The sequence below is a fragment of the Bubalus kerabau genome, chromosome 6 (genome assembly GCF_029407905.1).
Source record: "Bubalus kerabau isolate K-KA32 ecotype Philippines breed swamp buffalo chromosome 6, PCC_UOA_SB_1v2, whole genome shotgun sequence".
NCBI classification, from domain to species: Eukaryota; Metazoa; Chordata; class Mammalia; order Artiodactyla; family Bovidae; genus Bubalus; species Bubalus kerabau.
The window spans coordinates 82,147,253-82,173,836 of NC_073629.1; the positions used below are offsets into that span (position 1 = coordinate 82,147,253).

General features: G+C 40.4%; 1 protein-coding gene and 1 long non-coding RNA gene across 2 annotated transcripts in view; both read right to left on the minus strand.

Annotated features, from left to right (window-relative positions):
- Window positions 1–26,584, minus strand: part of ROR1 (receptor tyrosine kinase like orphan receptor 1) — a 466,632-nt gene that overhangs the window by 398,207 nt on the left and 41,841 nt on the right. The window lies entirely within an intron of this gene.
- LOC129655330 (uncharacterized) overlaps window positions 8,338–26,584 on the minus strand; it is a 41,788-nt gene continuing 23,541 nt past the window's right edge. Inside the window, exons 2-3 of the long non-coding RNA XR_008715900.1 lie at window positions 9,437–9,566; window positions 8,338–8,674 (exon numbers count right to left, since the gene is read on the minus strand). This is a non-coding gene — a long non-coding RNA (uncharacterized LOC129655330). The remainder of the gene's footprint in view (window positions 8,675–9,436; window positions 9,567–26,584) is intronic.

Here is a 26,584-nt window from a genome sequence, read left to right on the forward strand (position 1 = left end):
CACACACAGTCCCCAAAGCTTATAACAGCCTACTGATACTTCAATGAGGATGAATCATCGATAGTTATGGGATAGAGGCTAAGGGCTGGGACCCTGGAATCAGATAGACCTAAGTTCAAATCCTGACTCTTTCAAGTTGTGCAACCTTGAGCAAGTTCCCTAAATTCATAATGGTCCTAATCCCAGCAGAGCTGTTGGGAAATTGGAACGGGATAGTTTACAAAAGGTGAAGAGCACATCTGCTACTGATAACAATGGGATCAAAAAAAGGAGTGGGTTCAACCACAGATAAAAGCTGCTGGAGGCCGGACTCAGCTTAACTTTTCCTTGAAATGTGTGATATATGAACCACTCCTGGGCTGTTTCCTCAGCTGCAAAATGAGAACATATTTCCTCAGTGAAGCCCTGAGTTTCCAGATCTAAATATTTGGGAAAATGCAACTTATTTTGCTGTGTGCAGTCAGTGTTACTCAGCAAAGCAAGTGCCTTTTATCAACCAGATCACGTTAATTTTCATCTGTTTTTCCCACCAATAGGAGTTTTTTACTGCATTGTGAGCTTCTCCAAGGAAGGAGCTAACCTACATGCTTTTTCTACCCCGAGTGTTTGTAACACTATCTGGCACACAACAGACAACCTATAAACGTGGACTAAATTAGTAATGGAGTCATCTTAGTATCTTCCCCAAGGCTATACGGTTTTGCACACAGTAGGTGTCAAAATACATTTGTTAAATGAATGGATCTAAGTAAAGCTGGGAGTGCCTTCCTAGACATTCTCCTTTCTTTCTCCTCTCAGAAGACCCTGGACCTAGGACCGAGCCTGGCACAAAGAAGAAAGTAGGATCAACTAATTCTGTCGCTCTGCAGGCATGTCAACTGGGATTAAAGTAATTGGCCTACTCATAAAAAAGTAAGTGGTAAAGTTTGAGTGGATTCCAGTTCCGGAAGGCCTTCTGTGTGCCTGGCACTGTGTTGGACACTGTACATATTATCTCAATAGCTCTGCTAGGGAGAGATGATTGATACTATTCTTAAAATGAATAAGCAAAGGCTTAGAAGAGATTAAGTCACTTGCCTAAAATTGCAAAGTCAAAAAATAACAGAACTTGGATTTAAACCCAAGCTTCTGGAGCCCATGCTCTTTCTATTATGCAAGACTAAGGAAGGCAGAAATCCACCAAAATAGACAGGACCAAGGTATTTGAAGTTGTATGGTTTTATGGAAGGAAGGAGGTGAAAACAACTGGTAAATCAGGCTTCAGGAAGGAGGTTGACCAGATGGGGCCACCTGCCCCAGCCAATGATTGACCTATGTGCTTGCCATGGCATCCATGTTCAGCAGAGCTAGAAATGTTGATTAGAGTCATTTGCCAAGTAGGATCCTTTATCTAGGTTTGTGGCTGGGGAAAACAGCAGTGCTAGCCAGCTCCTTCTGGACATTATCTACAAGTCCAGACCAGCCCATCAGATTGCCTCACACAGATTGATCTCAACACAGCAGTCCATTTCCCATGTATTCTTACAGCCAATACACAGAGCTCAGAAACTCCCATGTGCAAAGACCATCCACATTTTCAGAGAGCTAGAAAGGGAGGAGAACAGATCTCAGAGGAAGAAATGTAATAATCCTTGGCTTTAGGAAAATCAACTTAACAGCAAGCCTAAACCCCACGTACTCTTCATAGAAAAAAACTGAAAAAGACGACATCATTTTCAAAGCACTGGAGTAAGAGTGTTGCCATAAAAGAATACTGCACTTTAAGTTTCTTTATAGTTTTGTTAAGATTTGGCATGTTAATATCGGTACCCCTTCTACGATTAAAGGGAAAACTAATTTAACAAAATTGAATATATTTGAAACACCTTCTACCTAGAATCTGATATATAAGTATATAGACAGACTGCTCAAAATTTAATTTTTAATTTATCTGGAGGTCCTAAAATAATTCTCCTAGTGATATTATACTAAGGCCTCTGGTTTGCAGGCTCCAAGTATCCCATTTTAAATACTTGATGCAGACTCTGCTAACTCTCAACTCAAATGCCCTGGCACTTCTCCCCCTTTGCTTGACTCAGAACATCCAAGATGAAGGTGACATCTTGCTATTCCAAGAGTCTTACTATTCCAAGAGTTTAACAGCCTGGCCAGAGTGGAAAGGACAAAACCAAACAGAATGTTAGAGAGAAATTAAATCCAGATCAGAAACGAATTGCACTTTCTCCTTAAGTTGAAAAAAAAAATCAACAAAAACAAACAAACAAAACCCCCAAAATAAAATAAAAAAGAAGAAGAAAAAAAGAGCTCTGGATGGAAAAGGTACCAATGTGATTTCACTTTTCCAAAGCATGCCAGGAGCCATAAATAAAGCGGGGTCTTTATATTTCCAGTCCAAGGGCATGACTAAAGAAATCACGTATAAATATGTCCATGTGCAAGCTATTCTTTTAGACCACTAAAAAAAGGTAAGCAGAAGTTTTGCTGGAAAACTCTGGCTTGTTTTTGTGTAAAATTAACCCTGGTATGCCTTGTAGTTATCTGTTTTTACACATTATTATTAGTTTTTTAAAAAGGAACTTCAAAGGTAGAATCTCCAAGCCCATGCCTCACTTCTCTTGACTCCTCACCCACAGCAGCCACTGCCCCCTGTGCAGAGCAGAGCCCTGAGCTTTATAAGTGACAAGTTGCTCACAAGCCCTGGAATCTTACAATACAAAGCAACCCTTCTTCCCCAGGGCAGTGCTCTACATTGTTTAATGAACATTTGTTTAATGACCATGTCTTCACTCTTCCCAGCTTGCTCTTTTCTTGACATACTTGGTTTGTCACCAACAACATCCCAATAGTGGTCTGTCTACCACTACACACTCGGAAAAACACAAAGGCAACAAAACCCTTCCAACCCAGCTGTTCCATTTCACTCACAATCAAGCAATTAAATACTCCAACTATTAATACTTATCCTTGCCACAATCCAACATCATATTTAAGGAGATCAATATTGATAGTAGTAAAAGTGCTATCTTTTCCTAAGTGTCCATAGTCTGCCAGGAGTTGCATTAGATGATTTAGATAGAGACAGGTCTGCTATAACAGCAAATACAAATTCCAAAAAATCACTACACTGTAATAAAAACCACACAGCTTATGAGAAAATAGGATTGGGGCACACCATCCAAAAACTTTATTAGTGACACAGAATAAAAGATAGGGATCCAATAAACACCATAGCATAGTATTGCATGTTAAAGGGTTTAGATGTACATTAATAATGAACATTACAGTTTATCTTGGAAAAGACCTGAAGTTTGCTTGTAGAAGTGGGTGCTGGAAGGGTTGCAGCTTGTGGATTACTGAGAAGTGGTGGGCAGAGGATTACTGGAAATCAGAAATTTGTAACACCAGGTGTGGATGGGTGTGGCTCATAACACACACGAACTGCAGGAGCCCATAGATATCTGAGATGCATGTTCTGCAGCTCACTTCTGCTGGGTACAGTTTTCTGAGTTCACCTAGCATTTCTCACAGATAAAGTCCATCATAAACAAACATGAAATCCATATTACCCTCAAATTGTTCTCTATTATATCAATCAGATTGGAACAAATTTGTGTTTTTAAAATAAATGCTATAGCAGAGCTGACTGTACTTTATCTTACTGAATCCTAACAAATTTGAAAGACAGATAGCCTTAACTCCATTTTCAGGAAAAAGAAACTGAGGCTCAAAGAGGTTAAGTGGTTCCTAAAGCCACATCATAATAGATAAGTTGCAAGGACAGGACCAAAATCTGCCTGCTATCTCCACCACCTTATGCCCTAAAGGTGCAACCTTGTTTTTTTCATTTGGCAATTGGTGCTCAGTAGGAGGAACCCTCACACCTTATGGGTCTAAATGTTAAGATTAGAAACTTCTCTGTTTCCTCATTCTTGCTATATTTGTCTACCCCACTGTGATGTGAAGTTCAATGGGAGTTTCTATGTCTGTAGCAATACCATGTCCCCTAACTTAAGCTGTGAGCTATGCACCCAAAGATAATTAAGCTTCTTAAGCATTTGTATGTGTGTTTGGGAGGGGTGGGCAGAATCCTTAAATTTATTGCTGTGAAACTCACCAGTCAGATTCAACAGAATTTCAGCAGAATTCACGGAGTCTAAAGATTCACTTTCTGGCTTTTTTGTTTTCATAATCTTCCTTTTTGGAGAAGGAAATGGCAACCCACTCCAGTATTCTTACCTGGAAAACCCCATGGATGGAGAAGCCTGGTGGGCTACAGTCCATGGAGTCACAAAGAGTCAGACACGACTGAGCGACTTCACTTTCAATCTTCCTTTTAGAGAATTTATATTCAAGTTTCTTATCAAGGGAGAAAAAACTGTCTTACTCCATAAAATGACTGTTGTGTCTGACAAGACAGTCCTGTCCTTGAAACCATTCCATGGATCCACAATACCCTTAGATCCACAAACCCAAGCTCCCCATATGGCCTGCTAGGCTCTCCCTAATCTGTCCCCAGACTACATCTCAAGCCACACCTTTGTCTACTTGCCACCAGCACATGTGTGCCCCAGATAGACTGGATGACTTTCAGCCTTCCCCATACTTCATGGTCCCTCACTTCCAGACTCTACACATTATCCTTCCTGCCTGCAATACTTTTCACACCACCTAGAGCATCACCCTGACTCTGCCTGCTCAACACCAATTCCATCTCTAGATCTCAGCTTCAATGTCCCTTCCTCGTGGAAGCCTTCCCTGGTTTTATCTGGGTTAGGAGTCCCTCAGAGGTGCTCCCACAGCTCATCACACCTTCCCTATCAGGGCTGCTAGCCCAGTTTACTAGGATCATTCACGCATTTGTCCAAATCCCCCATAAGACTAAGCTCTATGAAGGCGGGATTGGGGTCTGGCTTGTTAAAGGAAAGACACAAATGAAGGCATTTGCATGACAGAGCATGAATGCACTTTTATATGACCTATACATGCCATTTTATGGAACAATGGAGAATCAGACAAAGGAATCAAACAAATCAAAATTTGTTTGTTCCAAGAGAACAAACAAATCACCACTGCCACGTAACTAGCAAGTAGTGGAACATTCACTCGTTCAAGTTGTAGCAACTCTTATGTTTCCGGCACTGGGTGCACAGCAATGGCCAAATCGGACAGAAACCCTTGCCCAGGAGCTCACATTCTAGTAGTGGCAGGACAAACAATAAGCCAAATAAATAAACAGGATATACAGTCTATCAGCAAATCAGTTTATCCGATGGTGGTGATACCAAAATCACTGCAGATGGCGACTGCAGCCATGAAATTAAAAGACACTTGCTCCTTAGAAGAAAAGCTATGACCAACCTAGACAGCATATTAAAAAGCAGAGACACTACTTTATCGACAAAGGTCCATCTAGTCAAAATTATGGTTTATCCAGTAGTCATGTATGGATGAGAGAGCTGGACCATAAAGAAAGCTGAGCACTGAAGAACTGATGCTTTTGAACTGTGGTGTTGGAGAAGACTCTTGAGAGTCCCTTGGACTGCAAGGAAATCAAACCAGTTAATCCTAAAGGACATCAGTCCTGAATATTCACTGGAAGGACTGATGCTAAAGCTGAAGCTCCAATACTTTGGCCACCTGATGCAAAGAACTAAATCATTGGAAAAGACCCTGATGCTGGGAAAGATTGAAGGTAGGAGGAGAAGGGGACAAAAGAGGGTGAGATGGTTGGATGGCATCACCAACTCGATGGACATGAATTTGAACAAGCTCCCGCAGTTGGTGATGGACAGGGAAGCCTAGTGTGCTGCAGTTATTGGGGTTGCAAAGAGTTGGACACAACTGAATAACTGAACTGAACTGGTGATACTATGGAAAAAAAAAAAAAAAACAAAGAAAGAAAATAGGTAGAGTGTCCCTGAGATGGTGTCTTTTCAACAAAGACCTGGAAAAGGTGAGGGAGTGATTCAGGCTGGTATCTGGCCTTCAGGCACAGGCAACTGAAAATGGCAAGATACTAAAGCAGGAGTTTGCTGGCAAGTTCAAGGAGAAGCATGAGAACAATGGTGCAGCTGGGAGGAGTAAAATTGCATCTTAAATCTGGAGGCTAAGAATACAAAGAGATATTATTTCCTGAGCACCACCAGGACAACATAACCCCTGTCCTTGAAGAATTTACAGTCTGATCACATAAGTTTGAATATGTTAGAATCAAATCACATCCTCTGAAATAGGGCAACACCAATACCCATGCTAGCAAGGAAATGCTCAAAATCCTTCAAGGGAGGCTTCAACAGCACGTGAACCAAAAAATTCCATATGTACAAGCTGGATTTAAAAAAGGCAGAGGAACCAGAGATCAAATTGCCAACATTGGATGGATCATAGAAAAAGCAAGGGAATTCCAGAAAAACATCTACTTCTGCTTCATTTACTACACTAAAGCCTTTGACTGTGGGTCACAAAAAATTGTGGAAAATTCTTAGAGATGGGAATATCAGAACTCCTTCCCTGTCTCTTGAGAAACCTGTATGCAGATCAAGAAGCAACAGGTTAGAATCGGACAAGAACAATGAACTGGTTCAAAATTGAAAAAGGAGTATGCCAAGGCTGTACATTGTCACCCTGCTTATTTAACTTATATGCAGAGTTCAGTTCAGTTCAGTTGCTCAGTTGTGTCCAACTCTTTGCCATCCCATGGACTGCAGTACACTAGGCCTCCCTGTCCATCACCAACTCCCAGAGCTTGCTCAAATTCATGTCCATCGTGTTGGTGATGCCATCCAACCACCTCATTCTCTGTTGTCCCCTTCTCCCACCTTCAATCTTTCCCAGCATCAGGGTCTTTTCCAATGAGTCCGTTCTTCACATCAGGTGGCCAAAGTGTTGGAGCTTCAGCTTCCGCATCAGTCCTTCCAATGAATATTCAGGACTGATTTTCTGGTTTGATCTCCTTGCAGTCCATGGGACTCTCAGGAGTCTTCTCCAACACCACATGATGTATATGCAGAGTATATCATGTAAAATGTAAAATGTAAAAAATCACAAGCTGGAATCAAGATTTCCAGGAAAAATATCAATAACCTCAGATATGCAGATGATACCACTAATGGCAGAAAGCAAAGAGGAAACTAAAGAGCCTCTTGATGAAGGTGAAAGAGGAGAGTGAAAAGGCTGGGTTAAAAATCAGCTTCACAAAACTAAGATCATGGCATCCCGTCCTATCACCTCATGGTAGATAGATGGGGGAAAAGTGGAAACAATGGAAGATTTGATTTTCTTGGGCTCCAAAATCACTGCAGACAGTGACTGAAGCCATGAAATTAAAAGGCACTTGCTTCTTGGAAGAAAAACTATGACAAACCTAGACAGCATTTTGAAAAGCAGAGACATCACTTTGCTGACAAAGATGCATATAGTCCAAGCTATGGTTTTTCCAGTAGTCATGTACAGATGTAAGAGTTGGAACATAAAGAAGACTGAGCACAGAAGAACTGATGCTTTCAAACTGTGGTGCTGGAGAAGTCTCTTGAGAGTCCCTTAGATAGAAAGGAGATCAAACCAGTCAATCCTAAAGGAAATCAATCCTGAATATTCATTGGAAGGACAGATGCTGAAGCTGAAGCACCAGTACCTTGGTCACCTGATATGAAGAGCCAACTCACTGGAAAAGACCCAGATGCTTGGCCAGATTGAGGGCAGGAGAAAAGACTGAAGGGAGGAGAAGAAGGGGGCGACAGAGGATGAGATGGTTGGATGGCATCACCAATTCAATGGACATGAGTTTGAGCAAACTCCGAGCGATGGTGAAGGACAGAGAAGCCTGCATGCTGCAGTCCATGGGGTTACAAAGAGATGGCCACAACTTGGCGACTGAACAATACACAGGTCAGTTTACTCCCTGCCTAGCAGAAGGATCCTTTGAAAACTGCTTTGTCAGACCTTCTACTGAAAGAAGAAACAGGTGATGAATGTTGCCCCCATCCGTAATTTTTAGTGTTGGCTGCCTAGGGATGAACAAGAAATCTTCTGTACATAAACAGTGCCAGCAGCCACATCCCGGGGTTATGAACTGTGGCTTTCTGATCAAACATATGAAATTAACTCAAAAAATGTTTTAAAATGTATTATTGCTAAGGAAATTATGTAATAAAGACAAAAGCTTCCCTATTACTTAAAGTAATGAAAACAAAAATAAGGATTTATAAGCTTCCCAGCTCTGACCTAAATTTGCTGTGCATTATTTTTCTACATCTCTTTCTACTTTAGAAAAACCACTACTAATTGCATTCACATTACACTGTATCAACCAAACCTGGATTTGGGTTTCTTCCAAGACCACCAACAGGCTCAAGTTACAGCAAGTTTATTAAATGTTTTTTTCCTCCTCTCTCTTTTAAGCAAAAACTTAGAATGTTGTTACCTTTTGGAAGGACTAAATAGATAAATGCTTGATAACATTTTAAGAAGATCCCAAGTACATGAATAAAGGGAAAAAAGTTTTTTAAAAAAATTCACAAAATAATAAAGGATTTTTAAAAGCAGAGAGTTTATTGGTGGCTGGGAGCCTGGAGCTAATGAAAAAAACATTTACAAGTTAGGTTTCCACCGCTTTTCCTTTGTATTCTCTGGTTCAGATGCTGCTCGCCGTGCTCTAGGAAAACCTGGAATTCGGCTAGAGATGAGAAACACAAGGAATCGGTGACCAGTTCAATCTCAACCAGTTTCAGCTGTCCCTTGGAAAGCAAACATGGTAAGCTATTATTTCACAGCTATGTTTCTAAACTCTTGACTGTACAAGTATTTCTAACTTCGGTATTCCTATGATGAGCTCTATGGTTCCCTCTGGGAACACAAAACCTAGGTATTAACAGTTCCCAGTGACCGAATCGCTCCAATGGTGCTCCAACCCGTGGCAGAAGCTGAGGCCAAGTAGAACCCTCCAGTTTCTACAGCAGATGCCACCCCAACTCCTGGTCCAATTTCTTATTCTCCTCAGTAGAGATCACCTGCCTCGGGACCCTGTGGTTCCCAATGACCTCCTCCCAGCACCAGAAAGCAGGAGAAGAGCAAATGTGGAGATAGAGGGTCAGTAATAGTTTCTGGCCTCAGACTTCTCAGGAAATCAGTCTTGCATATTACCATCACTCCTAAGTTTTCTGTTTCCTTTCTCCACCCTCTTAGGCCCAGTTACTTCCTGGTGCCCACTTTTCTTATCGATTTTACAGACAAGAGGACTCAGGTCCACTCTGCTGGAGGCAGAATTGAGACCATACTAAGTTCCTTGCCCACTGAATTAGGAGTCATTCTACTCAGTCAGTCTTGTTTACGTTCAGTGGCTCCAATCTAACCTACTGATTATGGATTTTAGCTAAAGAGAAAATAAACTCTGAACATTTCTTCCAAGTTACACAGAATAAAGAAACTGAATACTCACACAATGGAATATGATGCCATTAAAAATTGAGTTTTCAGGACTTCTCTGGCAGTCCAGTGGTTAAGACTCTGTGCTCCCAATGCAGCGGGTGCTAGCTTGTTCCCTGGCAGGGTAACTAAGAACCCATATGCTGTGTAGCGTGGCCAAAAAATAAATAAAATTTTAATTAAAAAATTTTTTTCAATTGTTTTCAAAGAATATTTTTAACAGTTTTATTGAGGTATAATTTACATGTCACACAGTCCACCCACTGAAAGCATGTTGTCCAGTGGTTTTTAGTAAATGCTCCTAGCTGAGCAATCCTCACCACATTCAACTTTTAGAACATATGCATCACCCCCAAGAGTTTTGCTGTTCCTCTGACCTTCCGCTCCAACTCCAGCCTCAGGCAAAAATTACCCTGCTTTCTGTCTAGATTTTTGCCTTTTTTGGAAATATCATATAAATATAATCATATAATAAAAGTTCTTTTGTGTCTGGCTTCTTTCACTTAGCATAATATGTCTGAAATTTATCCGTGTTGTAATCTGTATCACTATTTTGCTCCTTTTTATTGTTAAACAGTATTCTATGGACATACCGTATTTTGTTTATCCATTCATCAGTTGATGAACATTTGGGTTGTTTCCACTTTTTGGCCATTATAAATAATGCTTCATTGAACATCTGCATACATGTTTTCCCATAGACATATGGCTTCATTTCTCTTGGATAAGTTACTGTGGGTGGTTTTTTGGGTTTTTTTTTTTTTACTATTATTATAGCCATTCTGTGTGTAGTGGTATCTTACTGTGGATTTAGTTTACACTAAAATATTTAACAGCACTGAAAAATATTCCCATATAATATGATTGGAAACAAAGCAGGATATAAGAGTTTATAGAGAATGACATCACACATATATGAGTGTATACATTTATGAAGACTAAAAAGAAATACACCAAAATATGTCTTATATCCTTGAGAAAGGATATGGGAGATTTTTATTCTATTATACTTAACTGTGGACTTTTTGTATGAGTAAATATATAATTAAAATACATTTTGAAAATTTAAATATTGCTAAAACACTAAAAGCTACACAATGCTCATCACTAAGAGTCAGGATATTCCCCAGCCCCAGCTAAACTCAACTTTATTATCCTTCATGAATTGTGGGCGTTGTTCATGGCAAATTTGCAACAGCAGAATGGCTCCTCTCTGCCTTACAGTATGCTACTCCAGGGGTTAGGAAACTACAAACCCAGGCCAAATCCAGCTCACTTACTGTTTTCATAGGACGTATAGGCTAAGAAAAGTTTTTATATTCTTCCATAATTGAAAAAAATTAAATAAAAAGAATATTTTGTGACATGTGAAAGTTATATGAAATTCAAATTTCAGTGGCTATAAATAAACTTTTTATTGGAACATAGCGAGGCTCATTTGTCTATGGTTCCTTTTTTTTTTTAACTCTCAGAGCAGAGCTGAGTAGTTTTCAGAGAGACTACACGACCAAAAATATTTACTATCTGGCCCTTTACAGAAAAACTTTCTTGATCTCTGTCTACCTACCCTTGATGGGTGCTTAGAAAAAACAAGCTGGCTCAGTTTTATTATCTTAAAGAAAATTCATTAGGGAAAAAACTTTTCGAGTAGCCACTCACTGTATCAATTTATATTAAAGTCTTTCCTAAAAATATAAGCTTTGTTTTTTAGAGCAACAATATCAGAAACATTCAAAGCACTGTTTTAAATTATAACCCTCTATTTTTCTGCCTGGTACCTAGCAGGTCTTTAGTACTTGTTGAATAAATCAACAAATAAAGAGATGGGTAGATGAATGATGGATGGGTGGATGGGTAGATGGGTGGGTGAAATCAATGGCTCTTGAGGTGTAACTGTGAGATAAATGCCACAGCAAGTCCCACTGTGGGTCGTGAGGATCCCAGAAAAGATCTGTCCTCATGAATCTCTGAGTAAGATGATGGTAACTCACAAAAGAATAAACACAAATGACCAAAAACATATGAGGAAGATTTTTAACATCATTAGCAAATCAAAAGTATGTGAACATCAATGACAATATTCACTTTTTTAACCTAGGAGACAGTCAAGTATTTTAACATGACAATGCACGATGTCGGTATAGGTAAAGGAAAAAGCACTTTCTTTCAGTAGAGAGGGTTATGCATTTTCCCAATCTTCATGGTGAGCAACATGATTATATTCAATATGTATCAAAAGCCTCTGACCTTTGATCCAGTAATTCCACTCCTAAGAATTATTGCCAAGAAAATAATCATGGTTATGTGGAAAAGTTGACAGACAAGCAGTGCATTGTTCAAACTAGAAAGAGAGAAGAGAGAGAAAGGGGAGTGGAAAACCTACTGTCCCACAATAGGACTTCAGAAAATTGTGATACAACCACATATATACTAAATATTGCAATGATTAAAAGTTGATTATTTGAGTGCTATGTTTTGATATAGAAAGTTGCTCACAGTAACACTGATAAGTAGGGGGAAAAGCAAGTCATAAAATCAACTTAAAAATGTTTACATAGAAAAAGCTTTCAAGGATATAAGCTTAAATGAAAATAACTATTATCTCCTCATTATTTTTCTTTTTACTTATCTGCTTTTTTCTCATTTTCTATAATAAACACACCACTGTTTTAATAAACATTAATTAATTATATGATGCAAACAAACTAGGGTGTAAGCTCTTACAGGCAGAGACCTATACTCACTCATTCAACAAATGTCATATTAGCATCTACTATATGCCAGACACTTCCAAATATTAAGACTTCATGAATAAACAAAATAGATCCCTGCTTTCATGGGGCTTCCATTCTAGTGTTTTACATGTCTCATCTCTGTGTTTACCATATCAGCAAGCACAGTTCTAGACATATGCAAAAGCCCTTATTTAGAAATCAGTGTTGGTTAATTCTTTTTTTTTTTTTTCAGTATAAACATTCAAGTTACTGCTAAAAAGTTGCATAGAATATTTTTCATGTATCTATAGTTATATTATCTCTTGAATTCCTAACATTATTTTTGTCTCCTCTTTTTTTTTCTTTTTTAATTTAAATTTATATATTTTTAATTGGAGGATAACTGCTTTACAATATTGTATTGGTTTCTGTCATAATCAACATGAATCAGCCATCAGTATTTGTATGCCCCCTCCCTCTTGAACTTCCCTCCCACCTCCCACCCCATCTCACCCCTCTAGGTTGTCACAGAGCACAGGATTTGAGCTCCCTACACCATACTGCAAATTTCCACTGGCTATCTAATTTTATATATGGTAATGTATATGTTTCAATGCTACTCTCTCAATTCGCCCCACCCTCTCCTTCCTGTCCTGTGTCCACAAGTCTGTTTGCTATATATGAGTCTCCATTGCTGCCCTGCAGATAGTTCATCAGTACCATCTTTCTAGATTCCATACATGTGTTAATATATGATATTTCTGTCTCTTTCTGACTTACTCCACTCTGTATAATAGGCTCTAGGTTCACCACAGAAAGCCTGCCAGTACATTTATTAAATGCTTTTATGTTCACACACACACACACACACACACAAAGGTTTGATCTAAATACTACAGCTTTTCTTGAAACTACCTAGCCTATAATACCAAAATGAGAACACAGGTTCCTGGAGCAATTCTGCTTCAGTCCCCAGCCACTTGGGGAGGGGGAGGCTGTCAGATAATATTTCATGAATAGTGGGGCTTAAGTTACTTGGACCAGCTGGGGCTTTTCTTAAGCTACATTTTCCTCTGGCCAGAATATTCTCATGGCTGAAGCAGCCTGTTCAGTATCACTCCACAGAGAAATGGGTCTTTCTGTTTTCCTCATAACTGCAGATGCTGCTTCTTTTTCAGGCTAGGGAAACCCATGGACCTGGTATTCAGCTTATGTAATAACTGGCTCCCTGCTGGGGTAAGCCACTAAGAGACCTGCACTCAATTTCAGAAGACAGATATTTCTCCTTTTGGGCCAGAGCCGTTAGTAACGTATTGACTCAAAATAAGTACACACGGGTGTTTTCAGTTTCCCAGAAGTCTTGAATCATGAACACGTCAACTCACTGTTATTTTCTTCCAAATCTAGCAGTGAAAAGTTTCGGCAGTTTCCAATGGTTACCAAATATATCAACCATGCAACAATTTTAAAAGGTCTTCAAAATTAAAGCCATAAGCACCATCATGTGATTGTCAGGCAAAAGTCATTAAAAACTGCATAGGGAGGCAAGATGGTGTTCCCAAAACCTGTGTTCAAATCTTAACACCAGCATGTTCTCCTGGGAGAATTTGGGAAAAAGGTACTTGTTTTTTTTGAAGCTCATCAATACAATAAGAATAATGATAACCTGGTTCAAGGTGAGAATTATGCAAAGCACCTTGCTTAGTGCCTTGATTCAGGCACAAAAAGAATATTTAACACATGGTAGCTCTGGTACTTCTTTTCTCATTATAACCTTGAGCATAAAAAGGCTTAGTTGCAATGAACACACTATAAAGCAATTTTCCTCCATGTATCAACCTAGAGGGGTGAGAAGGGGAGGGAGATGGGAGGGAGTTCCAAAAGGGGGATATATGTATACCTGTGGCCGATTCATGTTGAGGTTTGACAGAAAACAGCAAAATCCTGTAAAGCAATTATCCTTCAATAAAAAATAAATAAATATTTAAAAATACTGAAAAAAATATAAACAAAAAACAAACGGGCTTAGTTGGATGAAAAGTGAATACAAAGAATTCCTCTTTTCCCTTTCTCTGCTCTCAGGGGTTCCTCACAAAGCAGAAACAAGAATTACTTGCTATAGGAGAGAAGCCTGTAGCGGAGTGTATTCCACCCAGACTCAGAGGAAGGGCTTGGAGTCAGAGAACTAGGTTCAAATCCCAGGTCATTCCTAGCTGTATCACCTCACACAAGTTATTCTCTCATCTGTGTCCCCTGTGTCTCCAGCTGTATAATAGCAATAAAAACAATACCTGTCAAGAAATTAACAAAGGACTTAATAACACTGAAAAATAATACCTATCTTACAACAAAGGGTTGTTAGAAAGATTATATGAGAAAATGTTTATATTTTAATACTACCACTACAGAACCACTCCAAGAAAGTGACACATTTAGAACTTTCATTTGACTTTTGAACTTTACTGTCAACTCCTGATATGTTTTAAGTTCTTTATCCACACATTCCTCAAGGCCATAAAAGAACTAATCTCAGCGAAACTCAAAATTCACATCAAACCTTAATCTGCACACAGAGGAAATGACCGCAAGGTAGGATAGAAGAAAGGGAAGAAAAAATTCACTCAGAGTGCTAGACCAGGATTTCAGTTCTTCTGGGGCAATTTTCCCTCCTCCTGACCTCCCAACTAAAAACAAAACAAAATACCGAAAAGAAAAAAAAATGCAATAATGCAATTATAGCCTCAATTGCCAACGTGATTCTTACTGAACACTGGTTCTTTGTGCTTGTTGCAGTATGGAAAGATAGATTTCATTAAATAATCTAACAGGTGTGTAGAAAATTACAATAGATTTCAGGGGCTGTGATGAGGGTGGGAGGGGAAGAACCCCCAATTGCCTGACATGTTGACATCTTACCAATGACATTTTACCAAACAAGCAAACAAATTTAAATAAAACAAACATGCCTTATTAAGAGAAGGAAGAGTTTGGAATTTCAAATATGCTTCTTGATGATATGGTGATTTCTAAAATACTTTCAGGACTGGGTCATTTCATACACCCAAATCCTGTTCTGGTATCAAGACCTGCCTCAGTTCCCCCATTTCCTACTCATAAGAGATATCTTTTAATTGCCAGCTACTATGAGATGGTTGGCTTTCCTAGTGGCTCAGTGCTAAAGAATCTCCTGCAATGCAGGAGACACGGGTTCAATCCCTGGGTTGGGAAGGTCCTCTGGAGAAGGGAATGGCAACCCCACTTTAGTATTCCTGCCTGGGAAATCCCATGGACACAGGAGCCTGGCGGGCTACAGTTCATGGGGCTGCAAAAGAGTTGGACACGACTTTGTGGCTGAACAACAATAGCAACAAGAACTATTATGTTAGGAGCTCTACATATGTTATGTAAGCTTAATCCTAGCAATGATACCATGATACAGGTGTTATTAACTGCATTTTATGATGAAAACTTGAAGACCAATGAGTCTAAAATTACACACCTATTGAATGACAGCACTGAGATTTGAACCCAAGTTTAAGCCCCAGGTACTTTCTCTTCCTCCCCTCAACTATGCCAGCCAAATTACTTCTCTCTTCACTGCCTTTCTAGAGCAATTCCTGTCTGTTGCTATGCCCTCCCTCTTCAGCGGTATCTTTTTCATGAATATATGTCTTGCCTCCTTAAGATTAAATTTTCTGATGGAAGGAACTCTACCTGTACCTTTTCTCTATCCTCCTGACAATGATGACTGTTCCAGGGAGGCCCAGAGTTTAAGAAGCTGTGTGACTTGCTACAGCCCCATGGACTGTAGTCGGCCAGCCTGCTCTGTCCATGGAATTCTCCAGGCAAGAATACTAGAGTGGGTAGCCATTCCCTTCTCCAGGGGGATCTTCCCAACCCAGGGATTGAACCTGGGTCTCCTGCATTGCAGGCAAATTCTTTACAATGTGGGCTACCACGGAAGTCCTGACTTGCTCAAGGTCATATTCAATCAGTAATGAAGCAGATTCAAACATGCAGATGCTGAAAAGCACCAATTATCATTCATGCTTAGTCCCCTACAAAAATCATATACACTCTGATACCTGCTCCCATGAGCCAGTGCCTACAAATAACCACCTTCTGTCCCAGGAAAGGAAGATGTCCTATCAATAGGTCCGAAGAAGCCACAGATGATCCCACTATCAAAAAAAAAAATTAACACTCTGATGACCCAAGGTAGAGTTTGGATTTTTTTAACATGTGAAAGGAAGATGTGAGTCAATCGTTTAAAAAAAAAAAAAAAAACTCCAAGGCTACTCTGGGGAGAGCAGAACTACTGCCCCTTCCCTGGAGAAAGTCCGACAAAGGTGCTCAAGGAAATTACATCTTGCCCCAGAGATTCTTTAGAAGCTTCTGGGAGCCTTCAATTTCTGGGGCTTTAGCAATTTTGCCTTATTAGTAACCTTCGAAGACCTTCCATCTAGACCCTGCTTTTCTAAATAATATGATATTGAAAAAGAACAGAAACACCAAGAATTCATTGAAATGCAGAGAAATGCCACAGCACGGTCTCCACGCACCAGGTTCAAATCCCAGCGGTGCAATTTACTAATTAGAGAAACAAGAAGTTCACCTCTCTGTGGAAGAGTCTGCTCATCTATAAATTGGGAATGCTGAAAGAATAAACGAGATAAGGTGAATAAAGCAGTTAGCATGGTGTCTGGTACAGAGAAGAGAGGAAGAATTGGCAGAACTTAAGAATTTACCATCATCAACTTCCATGTTTGACATTTTTCATGATGCAGTGTTTGGAGGGGGGAAAATACATCTCTGTGCTGATTCTATAAGGAGCCAACACTGAAGGATCCTTGCCAACTAAAGACAAGGCTAACATGGTAAGAAGCATCTAGAAATAATCCTCCAAGCTCCAAATTTTCAAGCTTCTCACCCTTCCCTCCAAAATCTCAAGCCTTTTCTTTCTTCAGAACCCTGCTAGGGTCCAGATACAACACATGGAAAGAGGAAGAACCTTTCAGAGAAATCACACTGGGTTCAAACCCCAACTCAAATACTCACTGGCTGCAGATGACTTAATCTCATTGCACAGTCTCAGCAATAATAATTCATATCTCAAAGTGCCTCACCCATTTCAGAGCCTCAGTAAGTAAATACCGGCTCTACCGCATGCAGTTACTACAGTGGGTTCTGTGGAGACACTCTATGTTTCTCCCCCAGGGCACTCTGGAGATGGGTGGCTCCCGGGAGCAATACATCCAGAGAAGAAGAGGGAGTTGAGAAGCCTTAATGAGGGTATGGCACAGACCTGGCCAGTCTCAGCCTCCCAGACTCTCCCAGGGTCTAGAGAAAAATAACCCAAACAAATGAAATCAAGACAAGGAAACAGAGCTCTGCCCTTCTTCTAACCCTTTTCATGAGTGAATCCCAGTCACTGCACTTTGGTTTTGATTAGAAAGTTCGGTTATGCTCCCCCATGCCCTTGCAGTCCCCCAAGCCCCATCCTAAACAGGGATGGCCTCTTATTAAAGACAATCGTGCTTTAATCTATACACCAGAGCAGACTAATGATACTGTACTGGCTTTTGGTCCTTTGCCAAAGAGTGAACAGTGCCAACATTTGTAGACTTCCAACAGGAAATTAAATAACTGCCCTGCTGGAAATATGAACCAATTTACGGTGGTCAAACCTGAATCTTCCAAGACATGGGCATAGTTTATGCGTATCAAGCACCAGGAATGTTTGAGGAAGGAGATGGGGAGAAATTCAAGATAAAGCTCAACAAAGTTCTTCAAAGGGGACTTTGAAAATGGTCCTTTCCCCCCACTCTGCCCTGGGTATATCCTTCTAGTAAGTACAGACCACGGGGCATTTACATCATGCTGCCCTGGGAAATATTAACTGCCGAAACCTCAGGCAGGGCAGCATTAGAGCCACACACTGAAAAGCACAAGCAAGCAGGAAATGCAAAACTCCAGTTACCTCCCAATAGACACGTTCCACACTCTACCCGCTATGTTATGAAATACACATTTAGAAGCCACCCTACTACATCTGAGTTTCCCTGGTGGCTCAGATGGTAAAGCGTCTGCCTGCAATGTGGGAGACCTGGGTTCGATCCCTGGGTTGGGAAGATCTCCTGGAGAAGGAAATGGCAACCCACTCCGGTACTCTTGCCTGGAGAATCCCACGGATGGAGGAGCCTGGTAGGCTACAGTCCATGGGGTCGTAAAGAGTCAAACACGACTAAGCAACTTCACTTTCACTTTAACTACTACATTAAAGCTTTCCTCTTATACACACAGAGAAGAGTAATGCTTTGACAACTTTCTCTTTAGAGTCTTCTCATTGTTACACTCAATGAGGTCAGGAACCATATCCATCTTTTTCTCCCCACGTATGCCCAATGCCCAGTACAATGGCTGGAACTCAATAAAATCACTCAATAAAAGGGAACTCTTTCTACCATTATTAAAATTATCATTACAGGAATGAAGGACATTAGGTAGACCCTCTCAGGATGATAGCTGTCCAAAACAGATTCCTGCCATCCTCAGAGTCATGTAATACAAAGTAGCAAGGAAGATACCTACCATGGATTAAATATCTGCCATGTACCAAGCAGAAAGTAAGGTGTTTTTCTTACTGTACCGCATATAGTCCTCACAACAAGCCCAGGAGGTGCACATTCTTATCCTCATCTTGAAAATGAAGACAAGGCTACTCAGGGAGGCTAAGGAAGGTTTCATGGAACAGAGGCAGCACCTGAGCCCATGTCACTCTTATTTCTTCCCCAGTCCATAGCATTATGGACTCTCTACTTCTTTCCCAGTCCTATAAGGTGCATAGCATTAGCTCCATACTATGAACCAAGAAGCCGAGGTTCAATAAACCCTTACTGGTGAAAATCCATCAAAGCACTCTCCTCAGATCCTATCTCTTGAATCCAGCTGAAGGCTCGTTTTCTTTCAAGGGGCTGCTAACACATTTCTCTGGTGACAGAACTGGTTTAAATGGTTACATGAGACAGGACCCTCTATGAACAGTCACTGGGCACAAGGCAAATATTCAAAGCTTCAAAGAATTAATAGAGTTCTGCCTGTGACCAGGCTCCAAGAGTGATTGCTGTTGTGGGTTCTACATAATCTCCAGATGAGTAGTTGCTCTTCTTGGCTTCCAGTCACAGATGGCATGGTGTCCCCACTCTCCCCACACCATGACAGAGGATCACAATCCCTGGAGGGGTCCAGCAGAGGGAGTGGGCTGATGCAGTGCCTCTTAATCACCCAGGAAGCTTTTTCCAAATAAGCAGGTCTCTCCTCCCTCTGTACTGCCTGTGTCTGTAGGTCCTGGGCAGGAGCTATGCATGGATGATGTATAGCGGGGCCCCAGGTGATTCTGTACTTTCCTCCAATTAAGAACCTCTGGGATGGAATCTCTCAAACTCACCTGAACAGTCAGATAAGCTCTCACAAACCCATCATCACTGTAGAGAAAGTAGCTGAAATCACTGTTTTGACTGAGAAAAATACGTTTATAAAAGGAATTATGCTTTGAAAGTTAAAAGTCTCTCACCTTGATGATGCTATCATTATTATTAGTTATTAGTTTCATCTTCATACACAAAGTAGTATATTATTAGACCCACACATCCCCCTAGCTTCCTTTCATGAACACTCCAAAAAAAATCATGCACACATACACACAAAAGAAAACAAGAAATAAGTCAGTCCTATTTCCACAGCAAGTCAGCAGAGAAGGATTAGGTATTTTTCCTTTAATACAAAATTACAGGCCACCACCCAAGAAACAAAAAGACAACCACACTTCAAAAACAACAGAATTGCTTATCCAAAAATGCATAATATTTGAAGATTTAATGCTCTCAGATTAGCATAATTACTGGTATTCCCTTGGCTCTGCTTTTTTCCACATCCAAAAAGTCATCATCACTTCGAGACTCTCACCAACATCAATGAAAACAAAAATGGGTAAAGCTAATTTTTCTCCCATAAAGTAACCTGTAAGAATGAGGACTGCTGAGGGTCAGGTGATATCAGGCTGGCCAAAAGACCAACCACCAATTATACTGTATTTGCAAAAATAAACAAACAGAGGCCAGTAATAATACTCCAGTGCCCTGGTGCTTTTTCTCCAAAGAGATCAAAGCTGTAGACAGAAACAAATTAAATGAGAGGAAAAAGGCTGGTGGAGAGGGGAACAGGGCAAAGTAGATCCAAACTCCTAGCTGAGGGAAATAGAGACATTTCAATAAAACACAGAAGTAGTCAGAGGCTGCAAAAAGTCACTGCTCTGATCCTTTAAGCAACCTGAAGAGCTGCATTTGTCTTTTAAAGGAGTTGTCTAAAATCATAGGCAACTACAAGCAAGAAAACAAGTATGTCAGAAAGCTGGGGAACCTGTTTCTAAGGGGTCATACCAGGCTAAGGTTGTGATGCATGATTTTGCCTGCTTGTTGAAGGGCACAGAAGATACCTGTGTCTGCCCAGAGCTCCAGGACGGCTTCTTCCATGGAAACAAAAGCAGATGAGCATTTCTGACCCGGAGCTGACTGAAACAGGTCTCAGGGCAGCTGCCTGACTTCCCAAAGCTAAAATGGTCACAGGAACTGTTCCAGGTGTTGCCACCTCAGCAATCCAAAACAGTATGCAAAATGAGTGGTTGTGTGTAGAGCACAAAAGAGATAAACTACTCAGCAACAGAAGGGACGGATGGGGGAAAAGTCCTGATTAAGGTCACATATATTATAAAAGCTTCATTTAAAAGTTAAATACAGGATTTTCCTTGGTGGCTCCGTGGTAAAGAATCTGCCTGCCAATGCAGAAGACACGGGTTCAATCCCTAGTCCGGGAAGATCCCACATGCCTCAAGGCAATTAAGCCTACGCACCACAACTAGTGAGCCTGTGTGCCGCAACTACTGAAGCTCAAAACCTCGGGAGTCTGGGCTCTGCAACAAGAGAAGCCACTGCAATGAGAAGCCTGTGCATCGCAATTAGAGAGTAGCTCCTGCTCCCTGCAACTAGACAAAAGCTCGCACAGCAATGAAAACCAGGCATAGCCAAATAAATAAAATTATAAAAAATAAAATAAATAAAAGTCAAGTATCTGTGTTAAACAAACCCACAAACTGGCAACTAAGTAAAGGGGGGAGCGGAAATAGCAAGCTCAATGACCTTTCCTGAATATATTTTCCAGAATAAAAGAAACAAATATGCTTTCTATCTAAAGCAACAAATACTTTTCTGTCTTTGTTTACTGGACTTCTCACCCTCAATGTAATTGTGGGTTTAAATCATTCCTCTGCTACAGAGAGAAATCCATCTCATCTTCACATTAGTTTCTGACATGTCATTCCCTCAGTCCACAAAGCTTTGGCACATAGACTGCCCATCAATTTAATGCCAGAAATGTTTATTAAGCATCTATTTAGTGTTGGGCCCTGTGGTAGGTAGGTTCTGCAGTGGTAAAAGGATGTGGCAAGGGCACTGGTACTTACTCTGTAATAAGTAAGGACATACTCACACACACATTCAATTATACTGGAAGGCTGTGTGTATGAAGTGCTGGAAGGCATTTATTCATTCAATCAATCAGTCAGTGTTTATTGATTGTCTGCTATACGCTGGGCACATGGTTCTGAGAGAGGCCCTTTCAAATGGGGCAAAAGGTTTCTAGAACAAGGCAGCATTTAAACGCATCTTACCACTACACACAACGTTGCTAAACAAATGAAAAGTTTCCAAATCCCTAAAACTTAACCAAGATTCATCTTTCCAAGGGAAAAACATGATTTTTACTTACCTTTCTCTATATAACATAACTGAGCAGAATTTTTAGGAGGAGTGTTTTCTAGAGTGTGCTTTTGATGATGAGTAACCTCATTGTTGTCTACATTATTTAAAAGGTTAAAAATTTTAAAACCAATTTTTGAGAAACCACCATACTGTTTTCCACAGTGACTGCATCAATTTACATTCCACCAACAGTGTACAAGGGTTCCCTTTTCTCCACACCTTCACCAACATTTATTAGATGTGCTCTTTTTAATGACAGCCATTCTGACAGGTGTGAGGTAATAGCTGACTGTGGTTTTGATTTGCATTTTCCTGATGACTAATGGTATTGAGCATCTTTTCATGTGCCTTTTGGCCATCAGCGTGTCCTCTTTGGAAAAATATCTATTTAGGTCTTCTATGCATTTTTAAATCAGGCTGTTTTGTTTTGTTTTTTGATGTTGAATTGCATGAGCTATTTATATATGTTGAATATTAACCACTTATTGGTCATATCATTTGCAAATATTTTCTTCCATTCAGTAGGTTGTCTTCTCATTCTGTCAATGGTTTCCTTTGTTGTGCAAAAGCTTTTATGTTTAATTGGTCTCATTTGTTTATTTTTATTTTTATTTTCTCTGCGTTAGGAGACAGATCCAAAAAAATATTGCTATGATTTACGTCAAAGAGTGTTCTGTGTTTTCTACTAGGAGCTTTACAGTTTTTGATTTTACATTTAGGTCTCGAATCCACTTTGAGTTTATTTTTGTATACGCCATTAGAGAATGTTCTAATTTCATTTTTTTAGATCTAGCTACCCAGTTTTTCCAGCACCTCTTACTGAAGAGACTGTTTTTTTTTTCCCCTAGTATATTCTTGCCTACCTTGTCACAGACTGACCATGAGTGTGTGGGTTTACGTCTGGGCTCTATTCTGTCCCATTGATCTATGTGTCTGGGTTTGTGCCAGTACCATACTGTTTTGATGACTGTAGCTTTGTAGTATAATCTGAAGTCAGGTAGCATGTGGTATACATAAACACACACACACACACACACACACACACACAATGAAATACTACTCATCCATAGAAAATAATGAAACGTGGAACATTGCCACTTGTAACCTTGTGACAACATGGATGGACTTTGAGTGTATTATGCTAAGTGAAATAAGTCAGACAGAGACAAACAAATAGCATATGATATCACGTACATATGGAATCTAAAAATTACAACAAACTAGAGAATATAATTAAAAAAGAAACAGACTTGCATATATATAGAACAAATTAATGGTCATCAGTGAGGAGAGGGAAGGAGGTAGAGGCAATACAGGGGAAAGGAATTAAGCAGTACAAACTATTATGTAGAAAATAAACCACAAGGATATATTGTACAACACAAGGAATATAACCAAGATTTTATAATAACTATAAATGAAGTATAACCTCTAAAATTTGCAAATCACTATATGGTACACCTATAACATATACAATAAATTGTACATTAACTAAACTTCAATTTTTTAAAAAAAGGAAAAAATAAAAAACCAATCTTTTTCTTTTTCATTTTACTATTCCATGTCTTGAGACCCCCAAGACCAATATTTGCTTCTCTTATTTCAAAAAGGAGAAGGAGCACTTAACAACATTCAGAGGCAGTGGGACTTGGTGGAAATGCTTCAGAACAAGTCACGCTGGAGTTAGATACAGCTCAATCCCTTCCCAGCTGTGTGACCTTGGCAGATGACTTTGCCTCTCTGGGCTGAATTCCTCCATTTATAAATTGGGGTCAATAATTCCTCCCTCATAGTAAGTGGTATGAGAATTAAATGAGGCAATAAAAATAAAGCCCTTAATAGAGCGCTCAACACATATAAAGCTTAATAGATGGTAGTTATATTTTTAATGGCATTTAAACACTCAAAGTTGTATTATAGGAAATAATCCTCCTAAATTCTGCCTATTTCATAAGTATTCCTGTTCTTATTTTATTTAAAGGGAAACTGGGACCTGAAGTGTCACAAAAAGTTCATTGTCAAGTTATGTACTTAATAAATTCAGAATTTCTCTCCATTTATCCATTCATTTATTCATTCAACCAAAACATAGTGAGTCTATGCTATGTTTCCAGCCCTCCTGGACCTTATAATCTAAAATAGGAATTAGCAAAATGTTTCTATAAAGAGCCACATAGTAAGTATTTGAGCCACTTGCAGACCGTACAGGACTGATGCTGAAGCTGAAACTCCAATACTTTGGCCACCTGATACGAAGAACTGATTCATTTGAAAAGACCCTGATGCTGGGAAAGATTGAAGGTGGGAGGAGAAGGGGATGACAGAGAATGAGATGGTTCGATGGCATCACCAACTCGATGGACATGAGTTTGAGTAAGCTTCAGGAGCTAGTGATAGACAGGGAAGCCTGGCATGCTGCAGTCCATGGGGTCTCAAGAGTTGGACACTACTGAGTGACTGAACTGAATTGACTGAGGCCATGCAGTCCCTGTTACAACTACTCAACTCCAGCATTGTTACACAGAAACCCCCATAGACAATGTATAAATGAATGTGTATGGGTATGTTCCAATAAAACTTTATTTACAAAAATAAGCCACAGGCCACATTTGATCTGGAGGCTTTAGGTTACCAACTCTAACCTAAAAGAGAGCTTCCCAGGTGACTCAGTGGTAAAGAATCCATCTGCCAATGCAGGAGATGCAAGAGACATGAATTTCATCCCTGGGTCGGGAAATTTCATCCCTTAGAGTAGGAAATGGCAATCCACTCCAGTATTCTTGCCTGGAAAATTTCATGGACAGAGGAGCCTTGAAGGCTAGAGTCCACGGGGTCACAAACAGTCAGGCATGACTGAGCATACACACAATCTGAAAGAGTTTTGTTTTACTTCCTGAAAGCTTTTACCTATTGGAATTGATTGCAACTTGGACCTGAGGCTCCCTGTTGGCCTAGTGGCTAGGATTTGGTGCTTTCTCCGCCGCGGCCCAGGTTTGATTCCTGGTCAGGGAAAACTTTCTTTCTTCCAGTGTCTGCACTCACAGGTATGTTCCTCTTCCTGCTCAGATCAGGCTTGTATTGGGCTTCCCTGGTGGCTCAGATGGTAAAGAATCTGCCTTTATGGCAGGAGATCTATCCCTGAGTCAGGAAGACCCCTTGGAGAGGGAGGGAATGGCAACCCACTCCAGTATTCTTGCCTAGAGAATTCCATGGACAGAGGAGTCTGGCAGGCTACAATCCATGGGGTCACAAAGAGTCGCTCATGACTGAGCGACTAACACTACTAGTACTGGACCTGAGGAAGCAGAGCCAAAGGTAAGGCAATTCTTCTTCCCAGGCCAACTACCTGAGCCATCCAGACTTCTGGATGGCTTTGCCCCTCAATGAGTACAGGGAACTCATTTAGTTTAGATTTAAACTCAAGTTTAGATTTCTCAGGCTAGGATATTGTGAGTGTTAAGTTGCTTCAGTCATGTCCGACTCTGTGACCCTATGGACGATAGTCCACCAGGCTCCTCTGTCCATGGAATTCTCCAGGCATGAATACTGGAGTGGGATGCCATGCCATCCAGGGATCGAACCCACATCTCTTGCATCTCCTATGTAGGCAGGCAGGTTCTTTACCACTGGACCACCTTGGTAGCCCTGTAGTCCGGCATCACTTCCCAAAACACCCTCCACAGGCTTCCCCAAACCCTTCCTCCAACTAAATGAACCACCAGCCATTCCCCCAAGGGTGCCATCTATTTTACACCTCTATGCCTTTGCACAGGCTGATTCCTCCACCCAGTTGTCCTTTCCTATCTCTTTTTCCTGAAAATCACCTTCAAGACCCTTTAACATCCAACTTAAATTCCATCTTCTCTATGACATCCTCAAGACAACTAGTCCTCCAAAATCAGAACACTAATACCATTTATTGCTATATTACATTATTTACACTATATGTGTGTGTGCCCACCCCACTTTAAAGACTGGAACTGTGCCTTTTCATCTCCAGAACTCAGCACTGGTTCTGGACATAGTTAAGTAAAGAAATGAAGCATACCTTCTATTTCTGTGTGATTTCCTAATACACAGGAGAGGTTCAGGACCAGACTACTAGGATGTACTCAGCTCCTCAGTCACGTCCAGCTCTTTGCAACCCCATGGACTGTATCCCACCAGGCTCCTCTGTCCATGGGGTTTCCCAGGCAAGAATACTGGAGTGGGTTGGCATTTCCCACTCCAAGACAACTAGGAAGCCATCAACAAAAAGGAGAATAGAAAATGTGCCCAAAACATCTCTCGACTCCTCTGGCCATTTCCCAAGAAGCAACATTCTTCCTCCAAATCAACCCAAAGGCTTTGTGACCAAATCCATTCACCTGCTAATAATTTCCCAGCGCACCTATAAAACGAACATATGTACTAAATTCTCAAAATGGGCTTCTCTTGTCTTAATTGAATACATTTTTCCTGAATAAATTTTGGATGTTTTCCTCCCCCTACACAAACACCTGGTTTTAAGCTCCACGGAACCTGGGCAAGTTGCCTGCATCCAGTCTGTTTGCGACATTGGAATCCAAGAGTTGGTGAATTAAACTGCTGATGAGTTTTCTTCATTTTCTGAAATTGCCTCTGCTAAAATGA